Genomic DNA, 22,799 nt, shown 5'->3' with positions numbered 1-22,799 from the left:
TGCAGTATTCAATCCTATGAAAACCTTCACAAAAGCTCTGCTCCGGAGTCCCATCCACTTCTTCTCCATTGCAAGGGGCCAGATTGCCAAAAGAAGAGGTGCCATCACTGAGCTGATATGAGCTGTCTCCCTTCCTTCCCCGGAGTATTTGTTCAGGTCATTCCCTCTAATATGTAAGCTCTCATCTCCTGGCAGTTTTCTCACAGGAGAGCTTCCCAGTTTTCCATCTCTCCTCGCTGCACAGCCACCCACAAACAGCTTCTCAGTCATCTGAATGCTCGTAGATCAGTAGCATATAGCAAAGCTTTACAGAGCATGTGCAAACAACCTATACACTAATCCAACAGCACTGTGTTGAGGCTTGTCTTTATTTGCTGGGATAGATAATCAACTTTCAAAGAGCTTCTTCCTTAACACTTTGCTCCTAGAAGGCCATCAGTCCAATCCAACCCTGATTCTACCAAGAGCTATGGCTCAGGACCCTGTTATACTTCTGAGCGATGCCTGTGCCTTTCTCACCCATTCTGGCTACTTTTGATTGCCTGGATATGTCACCAAACTCTTCTGCAGGGTCCTGACAGCTGGTGTGAGTGTCAGACAGCAGCAAATCTCTGCTTCTCTGAGCCTTTTCTATCTCCCACAGAGCTGATCGAATCTCTCCCCCCACTTGCCCTTTGCTATGGGGTGGAGGGTAAGGAATCCTCTGAATCTGACACTCTTCCTACCCATCTTTTCCCTCACAAGTTAACTCCCAGCCCTTGCTGCTTCTGCCCCAGCCCCCTTCTGAGCGTGCTCTCATTAAGACCCCAGAGGGAGGAGGTGATGCTCCGAAATTGTCTTAATTGCTCTTGTTTATGCTGGTTACGATGGCAATAAGTTGCCATGCAGAGGAGGCTTTCTTCAGATGTGCAGGTTCTCCATTGTTCCGTACTCTGAAGGATTGTCTGTAGGCAGCTCCAAGTCATTTACAACAATAGATTAATATGAAGATCAGTAATAGTGGGTGACTCACAGTCACACACATGCGAGACCCGCCAATCGCTGTGACCTGCCACCGGATTTGAGGGGAAGTTAAATGTTGCTGGCATGTTCTTGCAGGATGCTGAAGAGGTGATGCTGAAGAGATAATTCTTTGCTCTTGCAGAGCTTATGCTCTCCAGGAGCTCCCCAAACATGAATGGAGGATGCTGTCTTTCTAGGGCAGGCAGTGACTGTTACACTTGCTGGAAAGCAGGGAACTGGAGCAGAGTGTGTCTTTTGTCCAGTGTAAGTTTGCACGTGCCAAAGTTTAATCAGGGGTCAGGAACCCTGACTTTTAGTCCCTGATCTGTCTTCCAGGCACTCTATCATCCAGACCCTAAAGAGCATCTTTTATGTGTGTTGTGTTCTGCTTGTGCTGTGTCCCATTTATCACCCTTGACAAACGACAGAGAACGGCTCCGTCACACGGGTTCCTCTCCAGACCTCTGCAGTGCAGTGTCTGGATCTTCATTTGGCAGAGACCCAGCGCAGATAATGTTGAGATATCTCAGCTGTGGGTTTGTCCCTTCTGTCCCACTGTTCAGGCTTAGGATGTGTGCTGTGACTGACTGCACTGCACTGTGGGCACTTTGCTTTCCATTTTTACTTTCCTGGACAGTCCCAGTCTGCATCAGAATCACAGAATATTCTGAGTTGAAAGGGACCCACAAGGATTATCGAGTCCAACCCTTAAGTGGACCCATACAGGGATCAAACCCATAACCTTGATGTTATTAGCACCATGCTCTAACCAATCTCAGAGACACTCTACATCACTCTGATCCACCCCGTGACTCAAGAGGTCTGTGTGCCATCTTTTCCCCTAAATCCTTGTCTTGGGGATATATGTCCCCTCCTATGTCCCCACCAGTCCTCATTTACCTAGGACCCACCATTCTGCTTCATGGAGTGCCAGGCACTCCACTCATCTCCTGCCTCTCTCATCCATCATTTTCTCTGCTGTCAGGCACCCATCATTCTCCCATCTTTCCTTTCCCCCGTGCTGGGTGAAAGGGGAGATGCCCACTCCTGTTTTTTCCCTGTTTGGGAGATGCATTATTCAACAGCAGGGAACACAGGCAGAGCTGCGAGGAAGGGCTGTGCTAGGAGGGATTAACAGCTGTCATCAACCTGCTCTTGACTCTGAAGTCCATTACAGAGCTGGGTCAAGCTGCTGAAACTCCTCACCAGTTTCCTATTTCCTACCTATTTTCAGTCCTTGGATGCTGACAACAGCCCCATAATTTCCAGTGGCAGGTTTGGTGCTCCTCGTTACCATATTGCACGTACTCCAGCAGGCAGACAAGTGCAGAAATTCTTTCCAGCTGAGTGTGACAAATTGCCTCGCTCAGTCCATAAGTAATGTGGCTCGCTGAGTCTGGCTAATTTTCTTCCCTGTATAAAACAGTGCGGTTTCTGCATAATTTTGTGCATTACAAAATCACCATATCTCAAGGGCTCGATGGTGGGCCAGGCCCCGAGTGTGTCACTGAGCAATTACTGAGTCTCCACCTGCCCCTGGCTGAATAAAACCTTGAGGCAGCAGCTGAGGACCTGGCCCCTGATCAGACCCATGTGCTTTTCCATATCAACAGAAGTGTGTTATACTGGGTCAGCAAAGGGCTGATTCGGGAATGTGTCACATATATACCCCCAAAGAAGATGCCTAGGCAGGACTAGGAAGACTTTTCTTCCATAAATATGTATTTCATGTAGAAATGTAACATATAAATGGTTTGAAGTTCCGTGTAATTAGTAACCCTCATTGGATTTCTCTTCCACAAACTTTTCCAGATTCCCTTTAAGTTCATATACATTTTTAGCCTCTTCAGCATCCTGTGGCAAGGAGTTCCTCAGTTTAACCACACATCTTTCATTTGAACCTGAAATCCCCGTGTTCCCAGGAGGTTTTGAACCACCCACCTTTCGCACTGGTACACACTCACAGAGATCCTGAATTAGTCATATATTTAGCATTAATTTTTTTTCTAATTTCTCCAACCATTTGAATCCACCATCTGCTGTAAATCTGCCCTGCAGTGTAGTCACCATTCTGGAAGGAGAAATGCGGAAGAACTTGAAGCTCTTTGAGTGAAATAATGCAAAGCACCTGCATGAGGTGCCAGTGGTCACTTATGAAAGAGTTCCCTTGGAGTCACCTCGTGTTGCCATCACTGCACGGTGACATCTCCCAAGCTTTGGAGCAGACTTGGTTGCTGATCCAGAAGAGGGCAATGGTGACACATCCTCACTGATGCTTCGAGCACCAAATCCACTGAGGACATCCACTGCAGGAATGGAGCCAAGTAGCCAAACCACCCTGGCTATCAAATCTGCATGTTCCTGGCTGGTTTGTGGCAAGCAGATTGAAGTGGGAGGCAGCTTTCAGCTACTGTCTCAGGTCAGATGGGGCTGTCAGTCAATTGTTAATTATGACTCTTCTCTTACTAATTTCTGTAACTTCCATCACCATGGCAGCTAACTGCTGTGGAAAGATTCAGCCAGAAAAAGGAGAAGACAACCAAACTTTTCATAGCAAGGGAACAAGAATGAGCTACAGAGGAAGGGGGGTGAGGAAGGGATCTGTGCATAGTCTTCTAGGAGAGTCTAATGCCATGTTCTGAATCCTAGAATAGCTTGGGTTAGAAGGGACCTTGAAGATCATCCAGTTCCAACCACTCTGCCATGGGCAGGGACACCTTCCACTAGCCCAGGTTTCTCCAAGCCCCGTCCAACCTGGCCTTGGACACTTCCAGGGATGGGGCAGCCACAGCTTCTCTGGCCAACCTGTGCCAGGGCCTCCTCACCCTCACAGGGAAGAATTTCTTCCCAATATCCCATCTAACCCTGCCCTCTGTCAGTGGGAAGCCATTCCCCCTTGTCCCATTATCACATCTGCCCTGCTCTGACCTGGTCAGTCGATCACTTTTAATCTTTGGTGATGGCTTTGTGTCCACAAAGGGAGGGAGGATGAAAAACTTGACAGCACTTTGAGACCTCTTTAATTTTTAAACTTCCTTCCTTCTGCTTATTTTGTAGCTTTTGTCCTGATGCTGAATGTGTTCTTTTCCCCATGTGTCACTTCCAGAGAATACCACGGGGATGAAATGTCACTTGGTCATCACAGGGCATTTTACCTGGGGGGGCTGGATGGAAAGTCGTAGTCTGGGACCATGCAGGGCCTGGGGACAACTGGCATCTTCTGTCACTGCAGCAGCTCTCAGGAACATGGTGACACAGTGCCTGAGTACATCTGTGGCATGGGCAGAGTGGGTTGCATGGTATCATTAAAACAATAGCCATTTTGTTGCTGTTGTGCAGCAACCCCCTGAAATTCTTGCTGAGATCACTGTGTCTGGCCCATTCAGCAACTTTCATTTCTGATTAAGCTTTTCAGCCTGTGGGTATCTTCTCTCACACCTGTCTTACCATTTCCTTTTACAAGGGCTTAATTTAGAAACCCATTGTACCTGGCCCTGCACAGACCAAGCCAATGTATTTTACATAATGCCTCAGCATGTCAGGGAAGCAGACTTGTTCTAAGTCTGTTCTGGAGGGAAGGATGGGCTTGTGCTTCAGGTTTTGGTTTGGGTTCTGGGAGAAACAGAGTCCACCTGCAAAAATAGTGTTCACAGATTTCCCGAGACCTTTATGAAATCACTTACCCTGCCTTGAACTTAACTTCTGTGTCTGGAAAATAATCAGCATAACACTTTCCTTAGCTCTGGTTTTAGGATAAACTTAGTATCTAGATGGCATCAAAGTCCTTGTGTTCACAAATAGAATAAGAATCTGATTTCTGTGCTGGGAGGACTTCAGTGCGTAAGTGCAAGACGGGGACAACAGGCAGGTCCAAGTCTGACAAGCAGCAATGAAACAAGGCAGAGCTGACGGGCAAACAGACCCCGGGCACTGCTGCTGTCAGCTTTTCCATCGGCATCGTCAGGGATGTGAGAACGAGAGAACGAATCACTCCGTGGGCGTTCACAGGAAGCTCCCCCCGAGTGTGAGGGAGAGCACGGGACAACCCACATGAGGGGGTTTGAGAATCCATGTGGGTGATCTTGCCAGCAAACCTGGGGGACAGGAGACTCTGTGATGTGCCTGAAGGAGGCACAAACACCCCCCCACCTCATTGGCAGAGGACTCAGCTGGCAAGATCTGATCTTTGTGTTCACTTGAGGCTTTTTGTTTGTTCACTAAATGCCCCTGGACCTTGCTTTCAAGTCTCTCTTCCTTCTCTGTCATTGTCACTGCCACAGCAACAGGTGAGTCTGAGAGGTTACTCACAGGGAAGATGAGTTTGCACTGAGGAAATGGCCTGAATCCTTTGCAGAGCCCACTGGAACCAGTCCATCTGAAGACAGGTACTTTCCATCCATGGGGGCACGAGCATGGATGAACCATCCAGTGGCTATGTGCCCTCCAGAGCTCTCGTTGCTGTCAGTCAAACTCTTCCCCACTAAACAGCAGTGGAGGAAGCTCCACAAGTATTGCTTTTTTATTTCAGTGCTGCCACACTCGCTGACGTCCTCGCTAATCCTCTTGCGGCAGCAGGCTGCTAATCAAAAACTCTGCTCGCCACGTTGGCATCATTCTGGGAAGCCAACAGAGCGCAGAGATGCTCAATTCCTCCCCCTCCACACACCTTCCATTGTCTTCAGGACTGACAGCTCTGATGTGGAGCAGTGATAAAAGCCAGCTGATGCTGTCAGGGCCTGGTACAATTGCACCGCGGGGAAAAAGGCGACTGGGTCTGACTCATCGTAGCCGCCTGGAGCTCAGGATGCCTTGCACACGTGCTGTCTCCTGGCACGGCTCATCACAGAGCAGTGCACCTGGATACAGCCCTCTGAGGCAGGATTGACCAGAGGCCTTTGGAAGGGCTAGGACTGGCAGCCAGAGGGGTGGCCAACCATCCTTTGAGATGCTAGGAAAACCCACAGGGAAATAAGAAAGACTCTTTTGTAGAATCATAGGATATCCTGAGTTGAAAGGGACTCACAAGGATCATCCAGTCCAACTCCTGTCCATGCATAGGACAACACCAAAATCCCACCATGTGAGAGCATTGTCCAAACACTCCTTGAGCTCTGTCAGCCTTGAGGCTGTGCCCCACTGCCCTGGGGAGCCTGTTCAGTGCCCAACCACCCTCTGGGGGAAGAACCTTTTCCTGAGGTCCAACCTAAACCTCCCATGGCACTGCTTCAGCCATTCCCTCAGGTCCTGACACTGGTCACAGAAAGAAGAGATCAGCGCCTGCCCCTCCACTGCCCCTTGTGAGGAGATGGTGATGAGGTCTCCCCTCTGTTGAAGTCTTTGGTGTGTATGGAGGAATAAAGGTTGGTTGGATGTTCATCTGCTTGTCCTGTGTTCAGGGGTGTCTAGCACAGCATTTCTGCAACTCCTGAATGGTAATCTATGAAATAGCACCTCTCCTTCAGCTCCTCACATTCCCATCCTTACAGAATGAGCTGAGTTTGCAGTTGAATTTCTGGGAGGATCCAAGATGCAAGGGGTTCAGGCTTGAAATGCATCAGGAGTGCCAAGCCAGGATGGGAAGGACATTCAAAGAGGGGAAGTTGGACTTCTGTGTGATGAGAATTTCTGAGTGACCTTGAGTAAACTGGCTCAGTGCTGCCCATCCTGCCCAGGTCAGCAGCTGAAATTTCCATTACTGAAAGTAGAAACTCGGGGGTCATTTCTGTTTCATTTCTCACTTTTTCCCAAACATGACATTGAGTGAGAGGCATTAGGAGTTTCTCCTATAAATAGGATTGCCCCTGTCAAAGCTGGTTAAGTCATACCCAGTGTCAAGCCCATAAACAAGGTGCCTCTCATGCACTGTCTGGAGGGTGCAGAGGGGGCACAGGGAAGTTTGACAGCTCCCTGTTTGACTAGTGCGCATTGGGACACCAGCTATTTTCAAGGCAACAAACATGATCATCCCCCAGCTCCCATGTGGAGGATTTTTGGAAGTGGTGCAGGGCAGAGGCAAAGTACTTGAGGACCACTGCTACATGTTGTAGCAGAAGTGAAGCCTCCCAGCTCCCAGCCTCACAAGTGCTGGGACCTCCACGGCTGCTGTCACAGCAGGGATCAAACACTCTGATTGTATCTATTCCTTCAAGGTCCTTCCCCAGTTATGCCCTAGAAGTCTGGGATGACCTGGAAACCCTGCACTTTCACTTGTCTCAGTTTCCCCTGGAGGGAGCTGCACTTTCCTCTTCCTTTAGAGCTTCCCAGTTCTTTATCTCCACGAGAAGCAGCAGTTCCAGTGGCAAAGCGGTTTTGCCACGCAGGAAGTCAGCTGGGGCATGGCAGTGAAGCCAGGGACACAAAGCAAAGCATCTTTGAAAGAAGAGAGTGTAAGTGTCCCCCCGTGCCAGCTGCAGGGACATCTGGATGGAGCTGGCTTGGCAGAGCTGCAGGGTCACCAGGGCTGTGCGTCACAGCGTCACAGAGCAGAGTATTTTGGGATAGTGGGAGCTGACAGAGAGACCTGAGGCCCCTTCGCTTTCCTTCTGACCCCTGGGAACTTCTTCCCACTTCTTCACCAAACTTTGTGCTGCTCTGAGACTGGGGGCTGCAAGGAACCTGCTTTGCCAAAGCAATGCATGTGAACATGTCTTAAAAAAAAAAGCAACCAAAAAACAAAGAAGGATTAAAAAAAAAAAAGTAGAACATTTCTATGGTCTCATTTCCCCACAGATCCACAAGCAGTTGCATCAGTACAGCTGAGGGGGTGGAAAACTGAAGTGGGGGCAGAAAGGAACAAAAACTTTCTAAGTGAACTCTGAAAGTGTTCAGTAACTATACGGAGACCTATAGCTGCTCATCCCTTCCAGACATGAAGAGCTGTCTGTTCCTCATGTGTGGAGACACAGACACAGCCAGCTGAGCAGGGAGCAGAGATGATTTGTTGGAAGCTGAGCTGAGAGGAGCTTAGCAGGGGAGGAATCGCTACTTGTTCTGAGATAGGCTAATTATATTCCATGTCCTCGGAAGCCAAACCTTTTCTACTCCACTTGTATAATAGAGATCCTACAGCTCTACAAAAGTACCAGGGTTCCTTCCCATCTCCACTGCACACAGCAGCCTGTTCCACTGCCAGTCTCCACCCCGGATGGATCTGGATGTCAGTCCTGCATTCCCTGGAGAGCTGCTGAAGCACTTTGGATTCCTCGGAGATGGAAACCCTTCTAGAAACGCCGGGTAGAGTTACTCTAATTCCTTGCTGTTCGGGATCAAACTGAAGCCTGCTGCTTAATGGGGGATAAGTGGATGTAATGCAGTCAGTCAATAACTTTATGCACACATGCAGAGCCCTTTGGATTACTGATTTCCAAAAGACAGTCTCTCTCACAAACCCTGCACCACACTGACTCAGCCCTGAGCCTTTTAACTTCATATTTCCTTCTTCACTTGCACTTTTATTCTTCCACTCCTTATTCATTTTTTCCCCTACTTATTCATTTTTCCCCCCATAGAAGTTTTCAGCTTGTCAAACGACTCTCCCTGTCTCTTTTCTCTTTGCCTTTTGCAGTGGGAGGAAAGATAATAATAAAAAGAGCAGTTTTCAAATAAGAAGCCCCACGTGTTACCTGGGAACTGTCTCTCAGCATCCAAATACCTGCTGGGGCAGAGAGCGTTGAGTCCCTGCTGTTGTTTTGTACCCATCAAACACTGTTTGTGTTTTGTCACATGCTCCTGTCAGGTCTGTCACTTGTACAAGCAGGACTGACTGGGCCCTTGTAAAGTAGGATTTCCCTTTACACCTCCCTGCTAAGCGCGCCTCACTCCTTCCCTTCCTCCTCACAGGGGAAATTGCTGCTCTGGCTGCTGCTGTGGTAGTTCCCAGGCTGGAGGAATGGCTTTGGGAGTGTTTGTGCTCTCTGCCTCGTTACTCCTGAAATTCTCCTCTTTTTGAGCAGCCCTTTAGTCCTGCCTTATGTCTCAGTGGGGAGAGAAGGGTGAGATAAGGAGTCGGTGAACCTGCCTCCCTCACTCTGTCCTCAGTCCCTGCTCAGCTTCAGGCTGAGCCCTTCACAAGTTCAGCACTTTATGTAGCCTTACTGAATTGCTCCTAAAAGGAGAAATTTGCAGGAGAAGGAGCTCCAGACCAAGGTATTCCTGTAAGACCAAAGGACCTGAAGTGACTCCCTTGGGCCCCCCAGATGGAGAGGCACAGGAGGTGATGGTCCAGCTGCCTCACTTATCCCAGCCCTTTCTGTTCCCCTCAGGCTCTTGGCTAAAAGGCTCATTTGACTTTTATGAGGGCTGGAGACCAAGCAAACAAAGCCTCAGGGTTTAGTCAGCGCCAGTGGGTACAACATGTGCCTTTTCCTTCTCTCCCCTTCTTTCTTTCCTGCTGACAACTTTCCTGGACACTTGTGGCGTCTGCTTGGCTCGGGAGCCTCTCCTCAGGAATGAGCCTCAAGACTGGGGCATGAGAGCATTTCTTGCCATGTGGGAGTGGGGGCTGCCTTCTCTTTCACTTCCAGGACATCTCAATACCTTTTGGGCTCCAGGAAAGCTGAGGAAGGCAGGGAAAGAAGAGGGGAGATACCGGAAGAGTCGTGGAGCATGGAAATGCTCTATCGGATGGAGAAGTCACTCAAGCATGAGCCCAAAGACTTCCAGGTAGATGGACATGGAATTTTCCCTCCCTGCTCTTTCCTGGAGGTCTGACTTACAGCCACAGCCTGTTCTTTCCAGGTCACCAGTAGTGGGGTCAGAGGAACTCACAGACCTCAGGTTGTGGTCCCCACACCATCAGAGACCCTTGAGATGAGGGTCTGGCTTGGGTCTCCACAAAGGTAGAGCTGGAGGCCACGCTTGGAGCTGCAACAGAAAAACTCCTTTTCCTACACACTGCTGGGTTTTGTTGTCTGTAACTAACCTCTCCCTCAGCTGCTGGGACTGTGCTCTGGGGCTGGGAATGAAGCATTGCTCATCCTGCTCATCCGTTCCTTACAGGAGTTTTGGGAATCTTTGTAAATAAGCCAAGAACATGAGAAATAGAAATTCCTCCCGTTCCAGGCCCTGCCTGACACTGCACAGATCCTTTGTTCTTGGCTTCTTTCTCCCTCTCAAGGCCTCAGAGAAGTTCTTCCAACAGCACACCCTCTCCCCCCTCCCAGCCTCTTCCACCAAGTAGCAGTTATCCATTAACTGCTCAGGAATAATTCCTTCAATTAGCCCATCTCTTGAGGATGTCCTTCCCCAGGTGCTGGCAATGCCACTTAAGCACCCACAGGAAAGGAGCACTCAAGAGCTATAAATACATATTAAAGTGCTTGTTTAGGACCTCTTTGTTCTTCCTAACTTTGTGGTGTTCCTGGTTTCAGCTGGTCCACAGAGAGCTCAGGATCAGCCCTTATCCTTATTCCTAGGAGTCCTGCATTCTGGGCTGTGCTGCCAGAGCGGACCTTTGTGGCATCGAGTTTCTTCCTTTTTGTTGAAGGGAGTGTGTGATGATGCCAGGAAGGCTTAGAAACAGCCCATGGTATTCTGTGACCCAGTCAGGCATGATGGGTGCAGGATGGTAAGAAATAATCTTTATGTGTTGCAAAGGAGACTGTTCAATAAAATAACTGTTTTTAAAGGAGAAGGAAAGAAGCGGGAACTAGTAGAATAAAGGATGTTTTCAACCCTTTAAGAGGAATCTGGAGAAAGAGAGATACTTTTTAAGGTGTAAAATGGTGTCAGAAGGAACATAATATTGTTACTTTTTTGATGAGAGCAGTTTGCTGGAAATGGGAGAATGTGCAGGTTATCCCAGGTAGGAGAGAAAGTGGGGCTGGAGTAAAGGTTCTTTTGAAGTTTTCTGGTCCTACACAGGAAGGACACATCCCTGCTCTCCTGAACGCAACAGGAATCAAGCACAAAATCATAGAATGGTTTGGCTTCGAGAAGACCTTAAAGCTCATGTAGTTCCAACCCACGGGCAGGGACACCTTTCACTTGACCAGGTAGCAGGGGATGTTACCGTGTTCACAACTCTGCCCTGTTTCTTCTCTGGGCCATTCTCTCAGAGCCCTGCCCAGCTGAGCCTGGAATTTCCTTGCTGCTTTCTCCTTTTCCCCCCCCACACATGTACACTTTGCATTTAAGACATCACCCAGCAAATTCTCTCAGCCCCTTCCTGAGGGGAGTGCTTTTTTTCCTCTTCCACGTGCTTTGTTTTCATAGTGTTTGAAATGCAGAGTGCTGCTGGTTTATCTTCTATCAGTGGCTGTTCTAGGGCTAAAGATGAGCCGTGGGGGGAAGATCAAGGCACAGGAGGAAGAGAGAAGGTGAATGGATTAGCCAGGACAACTCTACATGTCTGGGAGCTCTTAACCTTGTGATGGTCTTGCAGGGGAAATGATGGAAGATTGAAATTAGGGATACCCCAACCTAGCCCAACATGGAGGACAGTGAAGGGAAAAGGATATGATATTCCCTGGCATCTGCTTTTTGCTCCTGTACTGGGGTCTGAAAGTTGGAGGGTTCAAACAGTGCGGCATCAGGTGGTACGGGTGGAGCTGGACCCGCTTCCATCGAACAGGAAGGGGGGTGTGATTTGACATGGAGCTTTTAGTGCCCAAATACCTTTTGAAAGCTTCTCCACCTTGTCTCTCCTCACGTGGGCAGTTATTTCCTAGTTTCCTAAGGGAATTGCTAAACAGAGACCCAAAATCTGGTGAGCGAGCTGCTGGCTCAGTGACACAGAGCTCGGTTCTGCTCAGGTAGCACAGTGGCTGCAAATTAATTACTGTTAGCGATGCCACCTTCCTGCAGAGAACAGCAATTTCTGCAGAGGGCACAAGGCCTGGTTTCGTCGAGTGCCCAGCCTCTAAGGAGGCCTTCTGGCATCCCTGCACTGCCCATGAGCCCATCTGTTCCCAGTGGGAGCCGTGGAGCCATCAGGCAGTGCCGGATGGAGGCATGTTTTGACTCATGGGTCAGAGGCGGTGCAGAGAAGTCTATCGTTCCCAGTCGCTTCTTTAATTGACACAGTGAAAGAAGCCACATCTTCCTGCTTGGTTCTGACCAGGTCTGTAATTGAATTCAGCTCAACATCTCCGCTCCAGCCCCCCAGGGACCTGTCAATTAATGATGGATTTTTTCTCGCCTTGGGAATTTCTCCTCGCTCCCATTCTTTGTAGTTAATAGGATCTAGTGCTAAAACCGGCAGTAGTGAATCTCCCACCCCCCATTTCCTACCTTTCCCAAAGGTGCCTCATGAAGAAAAGGGCTTGGGCATTAAAAGAGAGACGAGTGAACTTCAGGAATTGAAAATGTGAGCAGCTTTCCTGTCTTTTGTTCATTCATCCTTCCTCTCACTCCTCTCAGGCCTTTTGTTTCTCCTTGCCAAAACTGCTTGTGCACACTTCACTCAGGATCTCATGAGACTGTTTTAGAAACTGCAAAGCTGAATTGGATCCTTCTTTTTCCCCACTCAGAGCACAATGTCTGCTTAACCTTTCTTCTTTGGCATCTGTCTCTCCCAGCAACCTATTTGCAGCTCGTGGTTGCAGAGGAATCCCAGTGCTGACTGGGTTTAAAATGGGGGTTGCTGGGGATGTAGATGGGAGTGTGAGATATGCTGTAAGGTGCAATTTCAGACTGGCTGCAGGAGGCAGTTATTCCATGGATGTGCCTTAGCCTTGTCTCTCTAAGCCCAGCCAAGATGTAGAGGTTTTTTGTTGCTCCTAGAAAGGGAAATTTGATTTGCATACCAAAGAGTGAGAAAAGACAGGGGTCAACTGTTCTCCATCCTCTTCATCCTCTTCTAGTCCCTCTTCCCCTCCCCGCATCACCCCAGCTTTCCTTTTGGCATTCCTGACGAGTTACTGCTGCCTTAACGCATCCAGTCGCCATGGGAGAGATCTTGGGGTTTCTTAAGCTGTTGGATCCTGTTGAACATCCTTGTTAAACTTCGCCCTCACTGCTGCGTGCGGGGAGCTTCCCACGCAGACCAAAGTTCGGTGCCCAGCCCACGGGTTCTCCCCCTCAGGCACTGACGTACGAGGCTCTGCTCGCAGGAGGCGGCGAGGGAGGGAGGGTGTTTGGGAGAACGTGTCTTTGAAGCAGTGACTGCTTGGTGAATGTGCAGAGACAAGGGGATTGGGTTTGGTGGGTAACCATGGAAGTCTGGTTAACCAGGGTAACCACCGGTGTCTCCGGTCCCTGCTCACAGGGAAAGCCCGCTAGCCCTGCTCCTTGTCCTGGCCAGCTGCAGCTGGTGATGGGTGGGAGGAAAGAGTGCAGTGGGAAATCCCTCCCTTACCCTCCTCTTGGGGACCACTCTTGGGCTACTTTTCCTGTGTGGCAAGGGATGAAGTTGCCCAGGAGATGAAGGGCAGACACAGGAGATCTGGATCTGCGAGGCTTGGTTCCTGCATGAAGAACTAGAAAGCAGAGAGCTTTTACCCCTCTTTTCTTCACTCTGTGATTCTTTCCCAGGTTCCAGAAGCTTTTCTGGTTTGTTGTTGGGGAGGAAGGAGCCAGGAAATGGAGGGAAGTGCTAGAGACAGAAATGCTGAGAGATGCATTGTTGGGCTCTTTTGGTTTGCTTCTTGGTGTTTTTTTTTTTTTACATATGTGTCAGGCCTGTGCTACACTTCTCCATGGGGATCCACATTCACTACCTGGATCTTCTGGAGCAGAAGGATGAGGAAGATGCTCATACACAGCTGGGAAGAACCTCAGGATGTTGCTTCCAGTCACCTGCTCCTGAGACCATTGAAATGGCACCCTCATATGGTGCTGAGGTTGGTTACACCAAGAGCTCACAGGACAATACAGCTCTGCAGTGTCCCAGAGATACCAGTGCCTGCCATGCCTGGTGAGAGGAGCAGAAACATGGAATGGTTTGGTTGAAAGGGACCTTAAAGCTCATCTTGTTCTAACCTCCTGCCATGGGTGAGGACACCTTCCATGAGACCAGGTTGCTCCAAGCCCCATCCAATATATTTCTCTTCATGTGCTGAGACTCTCTTTTAGCTGACAGCAACAGTCCTGGAGGCAGGGACAGTCACACCAACATGTGTTTGTGTCCTACCTCCACCAGCTGTGAGGAGGAGGAGACCCTTGTTGTTAGGGTGTGCTGAGACATCACTGGGATCACTGGCTTAGGGACATTTAAGCCTTTGTTTTCTGTTCACAGTGTTTCACTTTCCCAGGCCTGGCAGAGAGCAGGGAAGAGTCATCTGCAGCCTGAGTTGAGATCAGCAGGGCTGTCATCCTGCTCGTGCACAGGGCTGTTCTCACGCCCTGTTTCCTTTGTGGACAGAAAGAAGAGTTATCTGGATTCTGCACCTGCTTCCAGCTGAGGAGAGGAAACACTTCTGGAGGGAGCAGAGGATGGTGGTGGTATCTTAGGAATCCAGGAAGGATCAGGGCTCTGTTGGGCTCAGCACAGTAGAGACTGTTATTGTGAGCTTGTGGTCAGGGTGGTTGGAAAAATCATTGCCCTCAGCAGGAGAGGACTCGGAATTAAAGTCATCACCCTGGTGCTTTGTCAAACTGAGCTGCTGGTGTAAGTGAGAGCTACCCTGAGCCACAGAGGACACATTGGCCAGCCCTTGGGTCAGTAAGGGCTGTACTTTTGCTCCTTGCACTGTCTGTATCTGGCTGCTCACGGGTGAGAAGCACCTCAGCCAGTGCTCGGCTGCCCCATCGCCCTCCTGGCTGCTTTTGGACACAGCTGGGGCTCTGCTCCATCCCAGGGCAGTAATTTAGTCCTAGAGACACCCAGTTCTGTCCTGGCTGTGTCCCAGAGGCCCTGGAGATCCAAGATGTCCAGACAGCTAAGCTGCATGGCCTGAGGGAAGGGAGGGCAAATACATCTGAGCTGAGGAGTGATCGTGTTAATGCAGTGCATTAATGAGGAAATTGAAATAAAGGACTTTATTAGGGATGTAAAGTGAGTTGGTGGCAGGCTGGAAGTCTCCTAATGAGTGCTCTCCCCTGAGTTTTCTACCCTTTTGTGAACCAGGACATGCTGTTTTGAAACAGTACATTAACTTGACACTAAGAGGCTTCTAAGAGATGGGTGGGGAGGAAGGAGCCAGGAGATGGGGAGGAAGGAGCCAGGAGATGGAGGGGAGCACTAAGAGAGAGTGATGCTGAGAGGGTTATGCTGGATCTGAATTCCCCTGTGACTTTGGGCACGATCAAGAGCCTGGATACCCCAGCACAATGAGATGTTGACTCAGTTCTGGGCACAACCCCAACCCTTCCCTAACACCAACGTGTCCTTGGAGGCACCTTCCCACACGAGGAGCTGGGCAACAGCACAGCCAGGTCCCCCCCGGCACAGGGCACCCAGCAGCTCTACTTACCTTTGGTTAAATCACTGCCTCATTAGAGCCCTCAAATTAAGTCACCACCTTGCTGGATCGATACCATTTTCCATGATGCACTCGTGACACTAAGGCTGGGAGATGGATTGATGCTGGGAGGCTGAAGTGCTGCTGGGCAGGGTTTGTTATCAGGGGACAAAGGGCAAATTTCCGTGGAGAGCAGCAGCTGATGGCAGAGGCAGGAAGTGTGGGGGAGTGGGGGCACGAGGACAGTGCCCATGTCTCCTGCCACCTCCTGGGGATTGGTGCTGGACTTCGTTTTAGATCTGAGGGCTGTTCTGTGAGAAGCCTGTGGCAGAAATGGTCTCTTCCAGATGTGTCTGCACCGGGATTTTGGGCTAAAATGGGCTGTTCTCTCCACTCTCCCATTCCCCTTTTCTGTGAGCAAGGTCCAGGCAAGGAAAGGCCAAAGGAGTAGCAGTGATTGCAGTGGCGTGAGGGTGGCTGGGGTTGCCTGATGCCATAGTGGCCTCTCTGCACAGGAGGCACAACCTTCCCACCCCACCATCACAGAGGCTCTCTGTCCCCACTGTCCACAGGAACTGCCACTGTGAATTGGCTGGGATAGGACCAAAGGGACCCTACAGCTGCCCTGAGCCTGCTGGAAAGATCTTAACTGGTGTCTACCAGGTGTCAGTGGCTCAGCTGGGGACTGGATCCAAGCGAGGAGTCCCTGGGGCTGAGTTTGAGGTGAGTTGGGGCAGTTTGGGATCACAGGTGCAAGATCACTGTTCTCTGAGCTGCAGCCAGGCCAGGAAGAGTTTGTGGCCAGAGTGAACCCTGGCAGTCCCAAATCCCAGCCCTGGGATGTTTGTACTTCTGCCAGCTCCCCCCACATGGAGGCTCAGAGGGGACACCTCTGCCCTTTCCAGTGGTGAGGACCAGGGACCACCCGCCTTGTCCCGGCCACCTGCCCTGCTCCAGGTGCCAGGGTTAAGGTGACTGCTTCATCTCTTGCCCCCATCTCCCTCACTCAGTGCCTTGCCCACCCCCCTGCCCCAAGGAGCACTCAGCCCATGGTCCCTGGGTGCTTGTCCAGCTGGCTGGAGGAGCAGGCACTGCTGGTGGGTGGCGCAGAGCAGGGGCTACAACCCTTTCTTCCTGCTGCTGCAGCTGAGCACCACATGTGTGGTGACTGGGAGGGGAATGGGACCAGTCTGCTTCATGGACTGAGTGGGTTTGACCCTTCCATTTCCACTCTGTGCAAAATCAGAGCCTTTTGTAGAGCCACCCCTTCCCAGCCCCCTCCCTGGGAGCGGGGGGGGAATTCAGAGGAGCCCTAAAACCATCCCTCACCCCCAGACCCAAACACCTCCTGCCCCCGGGGTACCCACATCGCTGCTGAATCAGGACTCCTGGGTGCTGCCTGTGTTTTCCTCATAAACCTGTAACAGCACAATTTATTCAATATATCTGGCATTAAAAAAATGGGATTCCTCCCGTTAATCCCTCTGCAGACATGCCCAGGGGTGACCTGGCAGCTGTCACAGCCCCACAGTCAGGCAGAGCTGGAGGAGTGGGTACCAAGGCAGTGGCTGCTGCTCACCCCAAGGTGTGAGGGGGGTGAGTGGGTGCATCTGAATAAAAATACAAAAGCAACAAGAGGAGGGCAAAGCTGATAAAAATGCCCAGAGCAGCTGTGGCAATGTGGGCAATGAGGTGACACCACAATTGGCTGTCGCTTATTTTGAGGCTTATTATCACTGGCTTGCTAAAGAAACCTTGTTTTTCTGTCCCAAGAGCTCTCTTAGGAGCTGAAGGATTTCTGCAACCCGAAAGTCTCTGACCTGCTTCCAGAAGGGATACAGGAGGAAGTCCAGGGAACAGGACAGACCCCTTGTGAGGAGTGGGGGCTGCTGGCCAATTTGGGCTGAAAAAAGATGAGAAGAAGGAAGTAACTTTCACGTGGCTCACACAGGGAACAGTTCATGAGCTGATCCCCACCCTGGGAAGCTCATCTCTGGCCTGGAGAGCAGGGAGAGTGGAGGGCACACAGCTCATGTGGGTGCTGTCAGGGCAGCAGGGCTGTCTCTGTGCAGGCAGAGAGCTGAGCTCTTTGTTCATCCCTGCTATGAAGCAAGAGAAAAACACTCCTGCCGAGTGCATCCAGAAATAACCCAGGCCTCCAGAAGCCAAAAAAGCTTCCAAGGGGGAATTTTAAAGTGCTGGGAATTTGGCCTCTCAGCCTGTGCTTTGGGTTGCTCTGCTGTTGTAATGTCCCAGGCAGGGAAAGGCAGACTGTGAACACTGCCCTGCTCCTGATGTCCAGGAACTTCCATCTCAACAGGCAACAGTTCACTCATGGATCACCCCAAAACCCTCAGCTCCCATTTCAACCCTAACCTTTTCCAGCACCACTATCACAGCTCCTGCCTTGAAAGGACACTGGTAATGGGCAGCACTTTCCCTGTGGAATGTACTTTAAGGGTTGTGGTGCCCCAACATCCCTCAGGAGCCCCTCACTGTGCTGCATCCCCGACTCAGCACTCGCCTGAGATGAGGCCTCCTGGCAGGCACAGCCTCGCTGCTGGTGGGGCCAGGATTTGGGATTCTGGAAGGGCAATGTACTAATAATGAGAGGTCCCATTGCCTCTGGAAGGGAGGAGCTAGGGGCATTTATAAACAGGCCTTTCTTGTCTCTGGGAAGGACAGCAGATTCCTGCACTATCCAGATGGAATTTGAGTCACATCGTGAAGAGAACGGTCTCTCAGTGGCACATGTTAGAGGCTGCAGGGAAGATAAGTGTTGCTTCATTGCTCTGGCCCCCCTGTTTGTTCCCCCACAGGGATCTCCTGGCCAACTTTTCCATGTGTCAGCATCTCCTCACCACCCCAGAGCAAGGGCATCGCGTGGCAGATGCTCCACGGAGGGAGAGACACCTTGTCACGCAGCAACAGCGCTGCTCTGGCTCCTGGGGCAGCTCAAGGCTGCTCTATCCCTTCATTTGGGGATGTAACCCAGCACATTGCTTGGCTTCCAGCACCAACAGGCAGGCTGCAACCTTTGGAAACTTCCTGTGCCGCTGGTGTGTCCCTGCACACCCCAAACTGCCCCTCTGAGGCAGGACACAAAGATGGAATGAACCAAGTGGTCTGGGCACATGCAGGAGGTCATTGAAGATGTGTTGGCTTTGCAAAGCAGATCCCGTGATGGATACAGGACCAACGATTTATTTTAAGTTTTACAGGGGGCATTTTCCCTTGCCAGGAGCTGGAGAATAGAGGACCCGGGTACCATCTGCCCAGGGGACTGGTGAATCATCCTATTTTCCAGTTAACAGCACTTGTTTGCTTTGGGAGATCTCCAAGTTAAGGGGGAAGAAAAAGAAAACCCAACCCATGGATCTTTTCCCACACAATGAGAAAAATGCCTTGTTTTCTTTTTTTTTTCTTTTCTTTTTTTTTTTTTTCTCCCAACAGCCAGTGTCAACTCTGGTTTTACTTAGCAGTGGGCTGGATAAAAATAGGCTGTGAAGTCATGACGCCTTCAGAAGAAGAACCAGGTATGGCCTGGAGGGAGGGGGTGAGAGGAGTCAGGCTTAGGTGACTGGGACAAAATCCAATGTGATGGAGGAAGGCAGGAACTGTCCCAGGAGAGCTGCTGATTATCCTGGAGCCTTGTGGGTTCCCCAACACATTGCTGGGAGAGGCAGGAGGCTCTTTGGTGGATGCTCCAGGGTTCAAGCTGTCCCTCACGTGGTGTGGATGGGGCTGTGGCCCAGGGAACTCCAGGAGATTGGCTCTGTGCAAAGCCGAGGCATTCGGAGCTGGAGGCACCCTGGGAAACAAGGTTAGCAACAGGGAATGGAAGCCAAGGGGTTGTGCTCCTGCTATCTCCAGGACCATATTGCTGCTGCCTCCTCCCTTAGTTTTCTGCTCAGCTCCAGCTTTTCCTCCCGTTTGATCGCTGTGCCAGGCTGCGAGCACGCTGGGCTCTTTGGAAAGAGAGGGCTTGGGAGGGGCTTTGATGTCTCCTGTTCAGGACAGGGGCCCTGGAAACCACTTGGACACCTGGAGCATGAGGAAGTGCAGCTGATGCCCATATTTTGGTTCTGCTGGTGGGGGGTTCCTGTGGCAAAGCCTTCCTAGGGCTGTTCATGTAGGGCTGGGGCACATCCTGAGCTTGGGCAGGCTCAGGGCTGGGGTGGCTGCAGGTGAAGATCCTCTGGGGCAGAGTCTCTCCAGTATTTCTGCATCACGGGAGAAATCAGGGGTGTGAGGGCAACTTTAGAGCCCCACAGGGGGACGTGAAAGCCCAGGATGCAGCAAGGAGGTGATGAATCCCCCCTTCAGGGCTGGCTTGTCTCAGATGTGTCTTGGCTGAGTGCTGAAGACCCCAAATTGCTGGTCCTCCCCAGCCCTCATTGCAGTGGGAGCCTGTGGTGTCCCCTCTGTCACCACACAACTCCAGCTCTGTCCTGCCAAAGCCACACCTACTGCCTTGACTTTGTACCCTTGCAACCGAGCACTAGCTTAGGCCACAACTGAAACAAGTTTTGGCAGGCCTCAGCACAGCCTTCCATGGATATTTGTGCACATGCTTGGAAGCACCATGGAAGCTGCAAGGAGATGCCAATTTTATGTAGCAAAAGGAGGCTGCACAGCAGGGATGATGGGCCCTGCCAGGACCAGAGAAGCCAGAGCTTCAGGCTTTACATTTTCAGGATACAAGGTGGGAGGTTTTTTTGCCCTTCTACTTCAACGAATTAAAATTTCCAATGAAAAAAAAATAATCCCTGTGGAAACCAGCCTCGCCCACAAGGAAGGAACCTTCTATCAACAAGAAAATTCACATGGTGGGGAAAAAAAACATGTCCTTTGCTCTTCCACCCTCTCCCAAGCCACAGTTTCTCCGCAGTGGGAGGCTGGAGAGGCGCGAGGGGAATATCTGCATTTCTCTGGGATCAGTCACTGGAACCAGCATTATCACTGGAACAATGGGCTCAGCCCGGGCCCGCCTTGCCAGAGCGGCTCCGCTGCAGCGCTCCCGGGTTTATTTTTGTCCGAGCTTGGAGCGGGTTGTGGAGATCAGGTGACGGTGCCCGAGGAGCGCTTGGCACCTCCCGTCCTGCAGCCCCGTGTGTGCCCGTGTCCATGGGAGCCCCGAGCAGGCAGGGCTGATGGAGCAGGGGTGGGCAGGCAGGGGGGCTGCTTCTCCTTATGGGATCCTTTCCCTTGGATGAGCCTGCCCTGGAAACCCCTCGTGGGAGAAGGGATGTCTCTCAGTGTGAGGACTGCGGGGGATCCCACTTGTCCTGGCTTAGAGCTTTGCAATGCGGTCTGGGGAATCAAAACCAGTGGCTGTGCTTTGGCACTGGGATTATGAGCTGGAAACCAGTTTCTGACAGAATTGAGTCATGGACGTTAAGGGAGGCGACCAAGGAGGCACAGAAAGCACTGTGGTGGAGCCAGGAAAGCCCAGCTTCACAAGAACCAGTGCAATGTCTCCATCTCTGAGCTTGCCTTATTCCACAGGGTTTCCATGCTGGGTTCTGTTTGAGCAGTGACCAAGGCACCAGCTCATTCCCAGTGCCCCCATGCTGTCCCAGAAAAGCAGTCAGCCTGGCAGATGTGGCTGAGATAACCTTGGAGTTGGCTAATTTGGCAAGGTAGTCAAATCTGCCAACATCCTTGGCCACACAGGGACACCTTCCTTCCATCCCTGCTCCATCCCCAGCTTCAGCAGAGCCCTCTCGCCTGCAGGTTCACCCTCTGCTTTCTCCATCAGCTGGAAACAATCTGCATCACTGGAGGGTTTTATTTCCCATGGGGCTGTGAAGAGAGAGGAGCCTGGAGTTGATCAAAGTCCGGGAAATGCACAGGAGCAGCCATGGCTGGAGGAAGCTCACAGGCTTCTGTGCTGGAGAGGGGGCAGAGCTGCACTGGGGTCTGGGGAGACGGGGATACAGAGGGCTGGGGTCTGTTCAGCGAGTGGCACTGTGGGAATAGAGGAACATGGCATTAATTTTTCAGGTGTGGGATGAGGAGAGGGATGAGGGTGCTGTGCCCCAGCTGGGGGACCAGGCATGTGTGGCATCACACGCATGATCACTCTGTGTCTGGAGAATGTGCAGCATCACTCGTGTGACTCTACACGAGTCCAGCCTGACCTCAAAGGGAGGCAAGTGTTCTGTGACAGAGGCTGGGGCTCACCCTGATCCTGGGGAATATTCCAGGGGGTATTCCAGCTGTCACCTGTGAGCGAACCTCACCCTCTGTGGGTCAGGCCATCCTGCAAAGAATCCCCTTTTATATAAATCTCAGCACACGATTCAAGAGTGGAAGGAGCCTACCCTGGCCCAGCAGGTCATTTCAGGCTTGGCTGAGCTTCTTTCCTCTTGAGGGGATGCTTGCCAGCATCTCGGAAATGGCACCGGTGGGATCTGCAGCCCAGGCACAGCGCTGTCCGTCAGGACCTGCTCTCTGCAGCTCGGAGCAGCAAATCCCTCTTGCAGCAGGAGGATGAGGATGAATGATGTGGGAGCATATGGAAATCTATGGACCCCTCTGGCAACAGCTGCATTGAGCCTAACACAGCTCCAAGGGTCTGACCCTGCCGGTGCCTCCCAGCTGCGTCTCCCTGGATCAGTGTGTCTGGATGTGCCTGATGTGGAGATCAAAGAGCCTGTGTTCATCCACAGGACTGGAAACACCCGATGGAAGGGATGCAGGAGCAAAGCACCATCCTATTCTGCACTCCCAGCACAACCTTTGCATTGTTGTGTGAAGAAAGGACACACACACGCACACACACACACACATACACACACACAGAGAGAGAGAGAGAAATAAAACTGTGGATATCACCCATCAGATCAGTTTTCTTGTTGGGAAGACTTCCAGACTGCTCTGCTGGGTGATATTCTGCAGGCATTTAGCCCACAGGAGCTAAATCCAGCTGGGATTTGTAGCGAGGTCTGATGCACCCTCCACTCCCTGGACTGTCACGGTCAAGGCAACGTGTCTTTCTGGGCTGATTAGGGAAAGTGTCAGGGACCTTGCAGCCAAGACTGACAGGCCAGGGCTTCTCCTCTCACTCTGCTGTGTTCCACTAGTTGCAGCTCTCCCTAATTAAAAATCAGTGATGTGGCTTTGGCAGCTGCAAGGCAGGTCCCCCAGGCGAGCCCTGGGCAGAGACCAGGCAGCAGGGAAGGATGGAGCCATCCCTGGAACCTGGTACATTCCCTGCTGAGCCCTGGTCAGGTGCTGCAAAGGAGCTAAACATCCAGGGGAGTCCTCAAAAGGAGCAACAAAATCAGAGCCAACCTTACCAGAGACATGGGGCAGGCGGGGGAGGATGTCCTGGCCCCCGAGTTGTTGTACTGAGCTGGAGTGAAATGTCCTGTGCCAGCTGCAAAGTCCCTTCACAGGTGACACCAGTGGCTCCAGTAACCACACGGCACTGGGAGCTCAGGCTCTGCAGTG

The sequence above is a fragment of the Neopelma chrysocephalum genome, unplaced genomic scaffold (assembly GCF_003984885.1).
Source record: "Neopelma chrysocephalum unplaced genomic scaffold, ASM398488v2 Primary Assembly neopelma1_65, whole genome shotgun sequence".
Classification (NCBI taxonomy): Eukaryota; Metazoa; Chordata; class Aves; order Passeriformes; family Pipridae; genus Neopelma; species Neopelma chrysocephalum.
The sequence above is the reverse complement of the archived record's forward strand: the minus strand, read 5'-3'. Positions refer to the sequence as shown.